General features: G+C 38.8%; 1 pseudogene; it reads right to left on the reverse strand.

Annotated features, from left to right (window-relative positions):
- Positions 1–10,977: 10,977 nt before the first annotated feature.
- On the reverse strand, positions 10,978–13,988 carry LOC147421898 (uncharacterized; annotated as a pseudogene).
- Between the last annotated feature and the right edge of the window lie 1,748 nt (positions 13,989–15,736).

Consider the following 15,736-nt stretch of genomic DNA (forward strand, 5'->3'; position numbering starts at 1 on the left):
ATGCCCCAATGTTTGTGACCTATCTTGTTACTAGGTTGCAACATGATATGGGAAACCTTGCCTTGCAATCCAAAGTTACTCAACAACTTTGTGCTTATGGGATTTCCCTTCCTCTCTAAGAAGAGAGAGAGCTTAGGAAGACTCTTGTCGAGACTTCCAAAAAAAGACTCTCTCTGATCAGATAAGAGGAGGAATCCAATGAGAAAGAAAAAAGTGAATCTCCAAATTCCTCTAAAGATGTGGCTCCACGAAGACAACGGACTCGATGATCCCCAACTCCTCCCAAGAGGAAAAGATCACCCTATAGTCCTTCTCCTCGTCACTCCAAAAAAGGGAAGAGAGGAAACAAAGGAAGAAAAAGGAAAGAAAGAAGTCACCCTCTTCTCCTTTTTCTTCACATTACTCCTCTTTTGAAAAAATTAGCAAGCTTAAGAAGTTCAAAGAGGGAGATAAGAGTATCTCTTTTCTCACCTATGATGGCAACTTTGGTGCTAGTGACAAAGTATTGGCCTTCATCCAGTAATTTGATGCGGACTTTGGAGACAAAGGCTTCAGAGAGTCCTCCAAGCTACACCATGTAGCTATGCACTTTCAAAAATCTAATTAATGGTGGGCTAGTATCCACGGGAATGGCAAAGCCCCAAGGAAATGGCAAAATCTACGAGTTTCCATAATGAAACAACTCCTTGCAAGTGATGCCAAGGAAAAAGTGCTTACTAAATGGAAAATATTGAAGCTACTCTCCCATGAGTCTATCGACAAATATGTAGACAAGTTTTAGGATTTATATCTCAAAGATACAGTCTTTTAAAAGATAGACTTCACCAAGTAAAAGAAAGAATTTTGTGTGGAATTACCTGAAGAAATGGCTGAGTATGTCAACCCCCAATGTCTTACTTCTATCACCAAAGTCATCCACCACACTATGGTTGCATCTTGTATCAATTTTCAACAAGGGGCTAAAAGCAATGCCAAGCCCATGGAAAACAAAGATCAAAATCATGCAAAGGGGAAGAAAATTTCTCAAAGTTCTTCTCAAGGCAATTCCAACAACAACAACAAGACCAAGGAGAAAGGAGTTTACAAAGGTAAACACAAACTCTCTCTTAAAGAGCTAGAGGCTTTTTACAAAGACAGATCACAAATGATTTAAGTGTGGGGAGCAAGGACATGGCTATCATTCTTGCCCCAAAAGAAATGCCCACAATGAGACCTCAAAGCTTCCATGGCAAAGCTCCAAAAGAGAATGCTCATTGCGAAGGATTATCCCTTTTCCTATTCTTGGGGAGAGGTGGGGAGCATGATGCCTTAATCCTTTTTGACACTGGTTCTACTCACAACTTCATATCATTGGAGCTGGCCACTAAGTTGGGCATTCAGGATTTTGAGAAGGGAGATATTGTAACTGATGATGGGGATTTCAAGGGATAGCAAGCCTTCGTTACTCCCTTGATTGGGAAGTTGAGGCTTCATGTCCAAAGCTACGTCAACAAAGAAGAATTTTTCATCTCTCATCTCCAACATGAGGATGTTATCCTAGGGGCACCATGTTTCAACTGCATGGCTGCCAACATGAAGCTCCCTATAAGGAGAATCTACTTCACTTACAAGGAAAAGATCATGTATATAGATGCTAACGAGTCCGATCGTACTATACCACTTGTAAATTCACATGATTTTGATAATTCAATGAAAAGCTTTTTGCCAAAGAGTTTCTAAATGATGCTAATGTTTTAACAAAACAAAGTGGAAGGAATCAAGAGAATTAGATTTGTCTAGTTTTCTAAATAGATTCGAAGATGTATTTATCAATGACATCCCTATGGAGTTACCTCCAAAACGAGGGGATAATGATCACATGATAGAGCTTCTACGCGAGAGCTTACCGCCTAAACCACCTTATAGAGTTTCTCAAGCTCAACAAGAGGAGATTATGAGGCAAGTACATGATCTGGTATACAAGGGGATGGTGAGGCCTAGATCTTCTCCATTTTTTTCTCTAGTCCTTTTAGTGCAAAAGAAAGGTGGAACATACCACATGTGTGTGGACTATCAAACACTAAATCTTCTCACTATCAAAAACAGATTTCCCATATCGCGGGTAGAAGATCTGTTTGATAAGCTACAAGGGTCAACCTACTTCAGTAGGATTGACCTTAAAAGTGGATATCATAAAATAAGGATAGTGAATGAAGATATCCTAAAGACCGCGTTTCCTACAACATTTGTTCTTTATCAGTATTTTTTCATGCCTTTTGGTTTGACAAATGATACAACCACATTCAGTGTTTAAGGGAGAAAAAATTTAAACCCCACTCCAAGTTTACTGAAGTATTCTTTGATGATATCATTATCTACTCCAAGTCCTTGGAGGAGCACAAGCAACATCTCCATGTAAGTTTTCAAGCTCTGACGGAGAACAAGCTTTTTATCGATCAAAAGAGGAGTGAATTTTTCCTTCCAGAGATTCAATGATTAGTTCGTATTATCTCTCAAGATGGTATCTGTATGGATCCATCAAAGTTTGAGGTAATAAAAGCATGGTCTAATCCATGGAATCTACATGAGCTACGAAGCTTTATTGGTATGTGAGCATACTATTGACACTTCATAGCAAAATTTTCTCAAATAGTAGGACCATTACATGACTTAACCAAGAATAACGTTAAGTACTATGGACTGCTAAGGAGAAAAATGCTTTTGACAAGCTTACCTCCCAACCAATGCTTATGCTTCTGGATCTCTCAAAGCCATTTGAGGTCCAATGTGATGCTTGTGGTGATTTCCTTGCAGCAATTTTTCTTCAAGAAGGAACTACGATAGAATATGAGATTTGAAGGCTTAATATAAACGGGTCTTGGGCATATATGAAAAAGAGCTTTTAGTTGTTGTACATATCCTAGACACATGAAAGAACTATCTATTGGATACTCCATTTATTTTGCAAACGGACCATCAAAGTCTCAAGTAGTTCATGATGCAAACCAAGCTCTCCAACAAACAAATGAGGTGGGAAAATTTTCTTTATGAAGTAGCTGATGCACTATCGCAACGTTTGAGGGTAAATGTGGTGTCTATAGAAACTCACAATGAGCTGTCTTCCATGATGGATGAGTACACTACTGACACTGATTTTAAAGAAATAATGGTCGCCCTTGCCTCAGGGAAGAGAGAGGAACCATTAACCTTGCACAATGGTTATCTTCTCCATGGAAACAAGCTATGTGTTACTCACTCCCTTTGTGAGAAATTCATGTATGAACCCCATGCTCCTCCCTATAGGAGGCATCAAGATATTGAACCTAATTTTTGAGGAGTAGAAACATACTTCTATTGGCCTACCATGAAAGTGGACATAAAAGAGTATGTTTCAAAATGTGTGTTATGCCAAAAGATTCAGTATGACATAGGGAAGCAACGTGAATTACTCCAGCCATTTCCCATCCTTAATTCTTCATGGGAAAGTATATATATGATTTTATATTTCAATTACCCAAGTATATCCATTGGAATACGAGAATATGGACAATAGTTGATAGGTTTAGCAAGCAAGCACACTTTATTCCTGTTAAAAAGACTTTTAAGGCACACCAAATGGCAACCCTCTTCATACACATATTCTCAAACACCATGGATTTCCAACATCCATCATGTCAAATAGGGATCGTATAATGACTATTAGATTCTAGAAGGGTCTCTTTGAAAATCTAGGTACAAGATTGAATTTTTCTTAAGCCTATCATGCACAAACGGATGTCCAAAGGAGTTAGCAAATCTTACGATTCTCGATCTACTAAAGACTTATGTTACAAAATTTGATCAACACTTAGAATGGGAGAAGTACTTACCCCTTTTAGAGTATGCATACAAATAATACTATCCATACTACTACGGGAAAGGCACCTTTTGAGATCAGAGAGGGAAGACCTAAAAGTCCCTTGCTACTTAAAGTACATGGAAAGCTCTTCACTGCCGATGAGTATAGCTTTGACCTACAAGAATCTGTCCAAAAGATTGAGGAGGCTATGTCAGTCTTTCAACAAAGGCAAAAAGATTCTGTTAGAACAAAAGGGCCTTAACGTTCAAAGAAAATTATTGGGTCTTACTCAAGTTTCCCAAGGCTCGATTGAGGTAAATAACATGCAAAAATCTTACAGGTCATCAAAAATGTTATGCTAAAATAGGAAAAAGATACTATGGTCCCTTTCAAATCTTGAATCCAATCAATGACTTGGCTTATCAACTCCATTATCCCAACCATTAGCTCATACACAATGCTTTTCATGTGAGCCTACTCAAGCCTTATAAAGGAGAGCCACCAACAAACCCAGTTATTGAAGACACCCCCAGAAATCTTAGATCAAGAAGAGGTGCTACAACCTGAAGCTATCCTTCAACATAAAGACAAGATACTACAACATGGTAAGATTATCGAGCAATATCTTATTAAGTTCAAAAATTATCCTTTTGAAGATGCTAGATGGATACAAGCAATACAACTTAAAGATAGTATCAACCTTGTCAATGCTTACAATGCTACGTTAGAGTAAGAAAATGTATTCTTTTAAATGATAATTTTTTTTGTATTATAAGACTGATTCTCTTTCTATTATGCACAAATTCAAGTAGTATGTATACTTTGAATCACGTTTGTGTAGACAATGTCTCTCAAACACCAAGTAGAAATTGTCACTCTACTTTGGAACTATGATATGGACTAAAGAGAAGCCATGCTTGCGGCATCTAAGTCTCCAATTCCCCAAATGGATTAGTCATCCATCTTTGAATGATGTCGTAGACTAAAAATAAATCCTCTACCCGCGCTAAGAAACATAGACTAATGACTAAGTCTTTATCTCCTCTACCACATAGTCGAGGACAACTATGATTTCAAGAGAGAGGTAATGTCATAAAAATCTAGTCTCTAACTAACCCAAATGATTTTCTCCTATTAAACTGATCATTTAATGTGGGAGAAAAAGCAGAACAAGAGCTAGAATATAAACATGTGCCTATGGATGTATCTCAACACGGGACCAAAGTCAATGAGTCCAAATGAGAGATGGCCTGTCAAAGACAAATGCTAGCTAATGGAGCTTGAAAGACCTTAGGGTTAGCTTCTTAAAGACCTCCAAAGTTTAGTATTAAATATCCTTAGACCTAGGACCTTAGGCAAGGTAGGCATGTGCTTGAGGTGGGAGCCCGGACCAAGCTTGAGGTGCTTGTGGTGCTTGTTGACTAAGGTGCTTGAGGTGCTTGTCGTGATTGCTCACTAAGGTGCTCGAGGTGCTTCTCGTGCTTGATGACTAATGTTTGTGAGGTGCTTCTAGGACAAGGTGCTTAAGGTGTTTGAGTGGCTGAAGGTGTTCCAAAAGGTCAATTATATCCCTACACAAGGGGGGGGGGAAGGGGAGGGGGGAACCCTACAAGTAGGGGCATGAGAGAGAACACACAAACACTCACTCAATCCAAGACAAGTCTAAAGAGGTGACAAGGACACATGTCAAGTTCCTCTCCATGTTTCCCTCATAAGGTGCATCAAACCTATTGGTTGGCCTCTAAAGGGGTCCAATAATATTTTAGGTAATTAAATTAATTGTTTAAGCAATTATCAATCCATCTCTCTCAAAGGGGAAAGGAGGACACTTGTCCAAAGGCTACCTCTATTGCTAGTTGTGACCAAGGCTTGTGATTGGCTAAGCTTGAGAGATCCAATGAGTCACAAGAATGAGCTAGAAGAGGAGGTCAGGTTGTTGAGAAGTTGAGAGCCTACACCAACACTCTTGGCTATGAAATGTAAATCCAACCAAGAGCCATGCTTCAATTCTTAAGCTTGCCGTATTCTTCATCATCATTACTATGATATTATGCTATGCTAAGCAAAAAGAGTGATGATAAGTGACAAACTATTTCTTTCTCATAAGAAAGCTTCTTCTTCCTCTTCCCTACCCTCATTCCTTGCTAGCTCTCTCCACCTTTTAAGGTGTTTGAGGTCTTGGGGCTGAGGCTGGGGACAAGTTAAACCTTTCATTTAGCTATGTTTTCTAGCTTCCATTCCTTATGATTTGCAATCTTTACAGCATCCTCAAATGTAAATTTAAGGTCAACCTTTAACTTTAAATCAGCCCTTCAACTTTGTATAAACATATCCAACTTAAGCATAAGAGGAGGAGACTCGTTGACCAAAGCCTTACACCATCTTCTCCATAACTCATTGAAACGTGTCACAAATGCATCCACAGACTTATCTTCACCTTGCACAAGAGTCATGATTGCATTCCATACCTTCTCTAGATCCTCTACCTTCTTAAACCTCTCAATGAAATAATTTCTTAATGAAACATAACTTATCACACTTGTAGATTGAGTTGCCAACAAGTCCATTTCATAGTCCTCATACCATTCCTTTGCATCACCTTTCAAACAAAAATGCATAATTCTCAACATGGTGGAAAGATCCTCCTTATTGGAAATCCAACATGTAAACTCTAACTTCTCAATAAAACCATCAGCATCCTCATCTACATGACCATTGAAACTTGGAAACTCTATCATCATAGCTTGGGAGGTTTTTTTCAGCACTAATTGGGAGGTTTCTAGTTGTTTTTGGGAGGTTTCTAACTGTTTTCTTGTGGTTTGTAGCACTATTGTGCTTTCGTGATTGGACTACCTGGTTTCTAGCTTTGATCATTGTGTTGTTTTTTAGGTGGAGCTATTTGAAAGATTCAAGGATGCTTATCTAGATGTTTAAAGTCAACAACGATGTTTTGAGTCTTTGAAGCCATATTTTGTGCACAAGATGAAGGAAAGAATTACATGTTGCTGCATTGTGCATGTGCACATGACATATTTAAGGAAAGCAATAAATCACATGCAACATAAGTGTTTTGGCCTACCTGAAGTTGCATGTGATTTCACATGCTCAATGTGTGGCCATGGCTTACACACTACTTATTGCAATGATTCTGACCAATCATACACGAGTACTAAAACTTTATGTGAGTGTGTTCTGTGCCCCAAGCCCACAAATTTAGCTTTTCACAAGTACACTTGTTTAATGGGCAATTGTGGTGATTGCGGTACCAAAAAAATGGCTTGTGTCTAGCAGCGCTTTCCGAGAAGGATTTGTAGGTTTTCGTTAAAGTTTTTGAGGATGTCATAATGTAGTAAATGTTAACGACATTACTGATAGCAATCATAAAGGAAAAAAAAGAAAAGAAATGATCTTTTGCACAAGAAACTACCCTACAATGAGCTTATACATAGGTTTCATAGGCTCTTTCTTAAGTTCATTAAACACAACTTTTTTTGTCATTGAATTTGCCACAAATTACACTTTTAAAGAGAAAAATGAAATCTAGTGCATGCATTGTTACTCCTTCCAAGTGACAATTCTGGTGCATATAAACCACTTCCAGGTGAATGGTGCAGTAAAAACGGTTCTTCATTTCTATATATCTGGTGACAAAAATCATGATACATTGTATGTTCAACATTTCTTACTGTTACATCACAAATGGTTGAAAGATAAAGGTTGGTACCAAGGTATCATTGGGTGTGGTCACATGGAGCACCATCCCAATTCAAGGAAAAGCGACCATTTTACTTTGTTTCACAATAAAAACAACTCACACGTACTTAAATGCTATGGAACCTGTTTTTTTTAGTTCATGGAAAGGGTGAACATGATGGAGTAGGTGCACTTAATAAGAGAAATTTGAAACAAGAGAAACTCAAGAAGAACTCAGGTTCAAATGAAGAAGGCAGGGTTTTCTTGGAGATCAAAGAAGGGTTTTCATGGAGATCAAAGAAGGGGATGTAGACCACAACATCAGTTGGGATTGTGAAGTTATTCCTCAATCTCGCTCCATTTATAGTGTTAATGGATATGATTCTCGCAATGCTCGAGTGCTTAGGTTTAGGTGAATGGCATGCTTCTGTACTTGGTGCTTGCAGGGGGCTTGGAGAAGATGCACGAACAAGGCCTATGTTGGGAACTGGATGTGATAACATTATTGTCCCCATCGATGCATTAGGTAGTGATGATGAAGAGGATGTTCATGAGCCCTTCTACATAGGCCATCACGATGCTTTGAGTGATTCTCTCATAGTTGGCAACAACTTTGCAGTCAATGAAAAACCATCCAATGATGAAGGTGCAAAGTTTTACGTTCTCAAGTGCATTGAGTCAAAGCAGAGGGCTAAAAGGCACATTCAAGATGGATGGGGAAATACTATTGAAAGGGGGTTCTACTTTGCAACAGGGATGTACTATGGAGTGGTTGATGGAAGAACGTACACCAGTCAATGATGAAGGTGCAGAGTTTTACGTTCCCAAGTGCATTGATTCAAAGCAGAGGGCCAAAAGACACAAGCAAGATGGATGGGAAACACCATTGATAGGGGATCCTACTTTGTAATGGGGATGTACTATGGAGTAGCTGATGGAATAACATACACCATCCTTCAGCAGAAGCCACCTGCTCCTTTGTATTCACACCTTGTGAGAGCCATCACAATTCCCATGGAAGAAGTGGAGAGTTGCAATAGTCTATATAGAATGTTGTTAGAAGTTTACGAGGCGGTATATAACAGCATGCCGATAGATCTTGAGGTAGACAATAGAGTAGCCATTGAAGAGGATGAGTGTTGAAAAATATGGACAATATTTTCAAATCTGTTCATAAGAATGTACTTCATCACCTCTTCTCTTCTCAAATCCTCTCATGAGAATGTACTGCATTTGGTTATTGCCTCTTCTCCTCTCAAACCATTTCATTTTTCTAAAAAATGTACACTGTTTCTTGACCATTCCTTTCAGGCAGATCAGTGCAAGATCTTCCAGCAATTAGGTTTTTAACTGGTTTCCATTAGTTTCTACTAGGACATGATTTTTACCAGAGCCTATTATGGTTTCTAGACTAGTTTCCATGAGGCTCGAACTAGTGTCATAATTATTTCTACCACTCTATGAGTGGTCTCTACCATCAAAAAGGTGATTTCTATTCAAAAACACCAACAAAAGGAACAAAGAAGCAAACCTACTAGTAGCCACACACAGGTTTTCCCCCCTCAAAAATGTCACAAACTGATGAAAGCTTTTGTATATTAAAAGGGTGATTCCCATCATTACAAAAGGTTTACAGCATCTATTAAGAGAGTTTACAATTGGTTTGCTATTTTTGTTGGGGTTTTGATTGTTTACTTTTCCACGGGCATTTGTGATGGACCTTTGGTTTCTCTGCTTCCTCCTCCCACCTGAGACACTCTAATATTTCTCTCTCCACTCTTTCCCTCTCTAGTCATGCCTTCTCATGCCTCTCAACTTCTAGGTTGGCCTCCAAATTTCTCTGCTCTGTCGCTTCCATCCATTGGGCTTCATCGCATCAATTTCCAGTTGGCTTATGACTACATTAAAATATGCATCCTTGCTGGTATCAAACACGTAGTAAGACATATAAGCATTACGGTTCTCCGATTGTAGCCATAGAAACAACGAGTCTTTTAAAGTGTGTGCCAAGAAGTCTTGTTGCTGCTTTTTATTCTGGTGCTCAAACTTGGGAGCAAGAAGCCAAGTTCCTCATTGTTCTCGCAGACTTTGTATTTTCTATCATCAATGATAATAGTGTTGTCATGCCTAAACTACGGGTTTTTTTCTCCAAAATAACTTCAAGTCTTTGAAGAATACATGCTTAGTGTGCATCAATCGAGATGCACTTCTGCAATCTTGTTGTGACGTAGCACTTGATAGCAAAGGGTGCTATGATTTGAAGACACTGTCTAGAATCTCTTCCACTTTAGTGCTCATGAAACTGATCCATATAAACACATTGAAAAATCTGATGCACCAATCCAAGAAGCTGTGACTGTCTTTGCAACACCACACTTATCAAGAGGGTCGACTGCATGTGTGCTTGATCATTTCTCCTTCATATGCACTACAAATGTAGGAGGCTTTTCACCAAAGTTGGTCTCTACAATGGTAACTAAAAGGCCGTTCAAATCAAGTGTGAGGGACCGCTTATCGTATTCCTTCAGCTTTGGCACCCATATTGGGATCGATAGAGGGTATCAATCATAAAAAATGACAACCTCAAAGGGATGTACATAATTGGAATACTCCTGAATTTTCCTCATGTGCATAATGTTGCACTCCACGCACTTCTTGGATTTAGTTCTCTCTCTTTTTAGTTGCCTAACCTTTCTAATTTTCCACGTCCGGACCATTTCCCATGCACTGTCATGGTTTACGTCATGCAAGGGAAACAATGCAAGTTTCTCCTCCTTTGCAATGACATCATTTCTTGCATCTTGTTTTAAATCTTGAGCACGATTGTGAAAACCTGAATAATCACAAGATGTACATGTATTGAATAATCAAAAAGCCCATCTGTTCAGAATTAATTTCTCAAACCAATTTAGCAACACTTAAGTCAGACAAAGGACATGGACAAAAATTAGTCTCTCTATCTAGTTCTGAAAGGAATTACAAGGATAACGCACATTGGAATTACAAGTATTTTCAATTGCACAATGACATACAAAAGTACGCACTAATATTACAACACATAGATCATGCTCACATGCTAATGCACACTCTGGTGTTGGGTCTTTGTGCTGCAAAACTACAAGCAGTTCTCTGTACATAGATTTTGACAAGAATTTCATGTTCATACGGAAAGAGATTTGCGTGCTTGGGTCTTGGTGTGATTTCAATTTTCCTTTTTTGTGGTCCGATGATGAGTTCTTAGTCATTCCCACATCCCTCCCCTCCTTTTCTTTGAGATCTCCTTCCATGATTGTATTTGAGTGTCCCCTTTCCAAGAACTGTCTCTTCTTTTTTGGCTCTTCATGGACAAAAAAGAAAACAATAAGTACATAACATAATTTGTAAAGTTGTAGGGTTAAGGGTGGAGTATTGAGCTTACCACTGTGCTGCAATTGAGTAGTGCACTTCTTCTTAGAAGACACAAAGCTCTAGAGGGTCACATCAATTGGATATTCTTGGACATTTGGACCAGTTGTTTGTTGTATCAAATCATCAGTTCCATCAATGACAACATCCACATCTTTCTCACCAACCTCTTGAGATGACTTCTTGGTCATCTCCACATCTAGCCCCTCCCTTTCAATAGAGTGGTTCTTCTTAATAGACACAAAGATCTGCAGGGTAACCCCAATGGCAGACTTTTTGTCATCACAATGTGGTGTTGACTTCTCAATGCCATCATTGATAGCATCCAAATATTTCTCACCAACCTCCGTGTCGCTCTTACCAAAGCCATCACTAGTTGGCAGGCTTCACTTGTGCTCAAACCTTGCACTCGAGGACTGCTTCGGCTGCCACTAGGGCTCACATCTTGCACTTTGGGAATTCTCTAATGAACCCACTTGTGAACCTTCAATACCATCTGCAGAATGTACAAAAAACACTCGAAACACTCTATTGGGGGTTTCCACCATTGTATAGGTGGTTTCGAGTACTGTGTCGGTGGTTTTGACTCATCTACTTTTGACGAGTTTCAATATGTTTCCACCACTATATAGGTGGTTTCCACCACCTATATAGGTGGTTTCCACCACTATATATGTGTTTTGCACCACTATATAGGTGGTTTTCACCATTGTATAGGTGATTCACCAATGTATGGGTGGTTTCTAGCATTATATTTGTGGTTTTGACCACTATATATAAAATTTACACCATTATATTGGTGGTTTCAACCACTTTATTGCTAAGTTTCACCACCATGGAATGAAGTAGCCACCAAGAAATCTTAAAACCCAGCTACTTTTGATCAGTTTCAATAGGTTTCCACCACTATTTAAAGGTGGTTTCTAGCATTGTATTGGTGGTTTTTACCACTAAATTGAGGGTTTCCACCATTGTATGGATGGTTTCTAGCACTATATTGGTGGTTTTTACCACTACTATTGAGGGTTTCCACCATTGTATTAGTGGTTTCAACCACCCAAGAGTGAGGTACCCAATAAGAGTTCTTGGAACCCAAAAAAGTTTTACCACGTTCAATAGGTTTCTACCAAGTCAATGGTCTTCACCATTCCTTTACTGGTTCAAAGTGCAACCAGTTTTGTTTTCTAGAAAGTCTAATTGTGCTTTCTACTCATCCCAGGCTTATGATTTCTACCACTTTCCATTTACTTTCAAGCAATTCATAATGATTTCTTTCAGCAATTCGGTTTCTACCATGTCTAGAATGGTTTCTATTGGTGCCTACCAATGCACTATTAAAAACAATGTCCTTGGGGGACTTCCTTGACTAGTTTCCAGCAGGTCACTAGTTTTTACATGGGTCTTGACTACTTTATAGTGCATGCAATTGTGGTTTCTAGCAAGTCTACTAATACCAGAATGGTCTCTACCGCTCTATGGGAGGATTCTGCCAATTATAAGATCATTCCTATGGCACTAGGCGCTCCCCCCACCAATTTCCAGGTGCAATCTAATGATTTCTACCATAAGAGTGGTAAAAACAATGTCCTGATGTGCTTCCTAGACTAGTTTCTGCTAGGTCACTGGTTTTTACATGGGACTTCACTACCTTATAGTGCATGAAATTTTGGTTTCTAGCAGGTCTACTGGTGCTTTCTACTTATCCCAAGCTTATGGTTTATCATTACAAGGATCATTTCTAGCAGGTCCAATGTGGATTCCATCAATACTAGAATGGTTTCTACCACTCTATGGGAGGTTTCAACCATTCATAAGATTATTTCTATGTCACTAGGTGCTTCCCCCAACAAGGTCCTAGGTGCAATCTACTACGTATTAAAGCGAGCGAGGTTTGCAAATGAACATGCTAGCTAATAGGGACATCTTGGAAACTAAGGGTGGGCACATTTGTCGCGCAACATCAACAATTACTTGATTGCAGCCATGGTACATGCACATATTTCTACTTATACACATATGTGCAATGCATAAGAGATGGTATGGGTTCTTGCATTAGAGTATACAAACATCCACTACCTCATTGTTAGGAAATCCCAAAGCTACAACATGCACAAACGTCTTCTATGATGAGACAACTTGATCTATGACTGTTTGACAGGGGGAAATGGATGAATTGTGTACACATGATTTTGCCCCAACATTTTAATTATTTCTTTGCAGAGCTCCAACTTGTGGACATCCTGGTCAAGAAAATCTTGCACCCTATCCCTCTCTGCCTAACAAGTTGTCGCAGGCTTCTCATACAAGTTGTCGCAGGCTTCTCATAGTCAGGCATCTCTAAAGCTCCTAGAAGCTGTAAAACTTCCTTTGAAGCTTTAATGTCAACACTGAGTCTTATGATTTCCTTCGTGTTTGCAGTTTCACCCGTTGCCTCTATTGCTTCCAATTGGCACTAAGAATTTGCCAGTTTCTTTTGAAATATATCTACTCCATCCGAGAGACCTTCTTATCTGTGCATGTATGCCTTTGCTGCCTCCAAGTCTACATTCACTCTATGCATATACTCTTTCTTCTCATGAACCCTCTCACTGAAGGTGCTAACCATTTTCTTTGCTGCCAATATATGGTCTTGCAAATTGACATTTGCAGTGTCCATTTTCTCTACCTCATGCTTCCCAAGAATCACATTGAGTAGAGGTGATGCCACAACTCGTGTGGCCCCATTGGCCTCTCTCCACCTGTCAACTTTCTAGCATAAGTACCTTTTTTAATGACATTGGCCACAAATTCTTTAGTGAACATGGCCCAAGAAATAGGTTTTCTTTCCTAGTATTTCTTCTTATTGGGATCCTCTAAGCTGTGCTAACAACTATGCAATTTTCTAGAACAAAATCACATACATAGGCAATAGAAGCAATGTAAGTATGGGAGGCTCTTGGTATACCTTATGGTGTTGCAACAAGAACGACTCATAAAACTCTGGCTTCACTATTTTACAATGTACCTTTGGACTTCCTCTTTGGGGATCTTTGAACACAATGAGCCACATGCATTCTGGCACATCATTGTGCATCTAAAGAAATGACATCTAATATGCCCGGTGTGACCTCAACGCCAACATCTCAATGTTGACATGAAGGAGACCACTATCTCACAATGAATCATTGTCGTGGGCTAAAAAATGTCAAGCATATGAACTGCGATAAGTGAATCTTCAATGTTGTCAAATCTCAAAGAATCAAAACAAATATTGGGAGGATCATTGTTGGTAGAAAAACATTATGAACCCATCAATGCAGCCTTTGAAACATTATTAAAAGTGGCTCAAATATGAGAAACAAAAGAGAAAAACTATCCAACACCTGACAAAGAATCCACAAAGCTAGAAGCTCAAAAAAACTTGGTACAAATCATGCAATCAATGTTGTAAACACAAAAACCAAAATTGGAAATCATTGGAAATCCAACTAAGAAAAACAAAACTAGAATTTATAAAAACCATAGACACAAAACGTGGAGGGATTATTTACTTAAAGATAACAAGCACCAATGGATATTTCTAGATAGTGATAATCGGCTAGAAGGAATCCCCCCAGTCGAGGAAGATTGGTCAAATTATATACTAAAATGAGTAAGAGAAGTGAATAACACAAGCCCAACTCTCAAATCAGCTCCAACTAAGAAAGTTTGGTTAGACAAACCACCCATGGACCTAGATGGACAATGTCTGTATGGAGATTGGGGTCAAACCTTTCAAAAGGCTAAACACTCAAAACTTTACCCTCGTACTTGGTTGAAAACAAAGACAAATCACTGGTGTACAAGCCCACGAAACTAAATCAAGCAAAACATACTTTGGATGTGCAGAACATATAGTCTACCATGTCGACATATATATATGCAATGTACCATTACATTGGGTGATTTGTTTAGGATAAGGCCACATCTATGGATAGATATGAAAGGCACCTTAGAAAAAAGGGTACAATGCGAGTAGCCAAAGAAAACTTTCAAGAGTTACATAGAGAAGAATCTTGAGAAAATTTTATCAACTTTGTATCTATGAACAAGGTGGGAGATTATTGCAAAGGGAACAAAGACAACACAACTATTCTTGTACACTAATATAACAATGTAAGAACCATGGTTGTTATAGATAGTGGAGTTGGCATTTCCATTGCACTAAAAGATGTTTGGAAAGCATGGGGAAGACCTTTAATTAGGCAAACATCAATAAAATTGCAATTGACAGATGGAAACATAGAAAAAACTATGGTATTATTAGAAAATGTGATAGTCATCTCTTGCGGGACTGACTATCAACTCACTTTTTACATTGAATCATTCAAGGAAAAAATGAACTATGAAATCATTGTGGGTTGAAATTTTACGAGGAAAATACAACTAATCTAAGACTAGGATAATTATTCTCTTAACCTCAAATAGGTTATGTAACATTTAATGGCCTAGTAACTTGAACATAGTGAGCATTCATTAGAATAGATTCCTAATGAGATTAACCAGAGTGCTGTAGAGTGCGCAGGTGATGGAGAAGGTAGGAAAGAAGACTACACACACAACAACACACATCGAGACACACGCACACAATCGTTACCCTGCAGCAGCCATTCAACGAGCTGCTCTTCTCTTCTTCTTTTTTTTAAAACTATTATCCAAAGTATATTTACAACATAGTGTAGTCAGTGTCCAGCCGCCCATAGCACAATGGACATATTCTTTAACATCATATTCTTTAACACTCCCCCTCAAGCTCAAAGTGAGCTTGCATATGATGGATTCCCAATGCTTCACGAAAGTAGC

This window comes from Adiantum capillus-veneris, chromosome 27, assembly GCF_014529385.1.
Source record: "Adiantum capillus-veneris isolate H3 chromosome 27, ASM1452938v2, whole genome shotgun sequence".
Taxonomy (NCBI): domain Eukaryota; kingdom Viridiplantae; phylum Streptophyta; class Polypodiopsida; order Polypodiales; family Pteridaceae; genus Adiantum; species Adiantum capillus-veneris.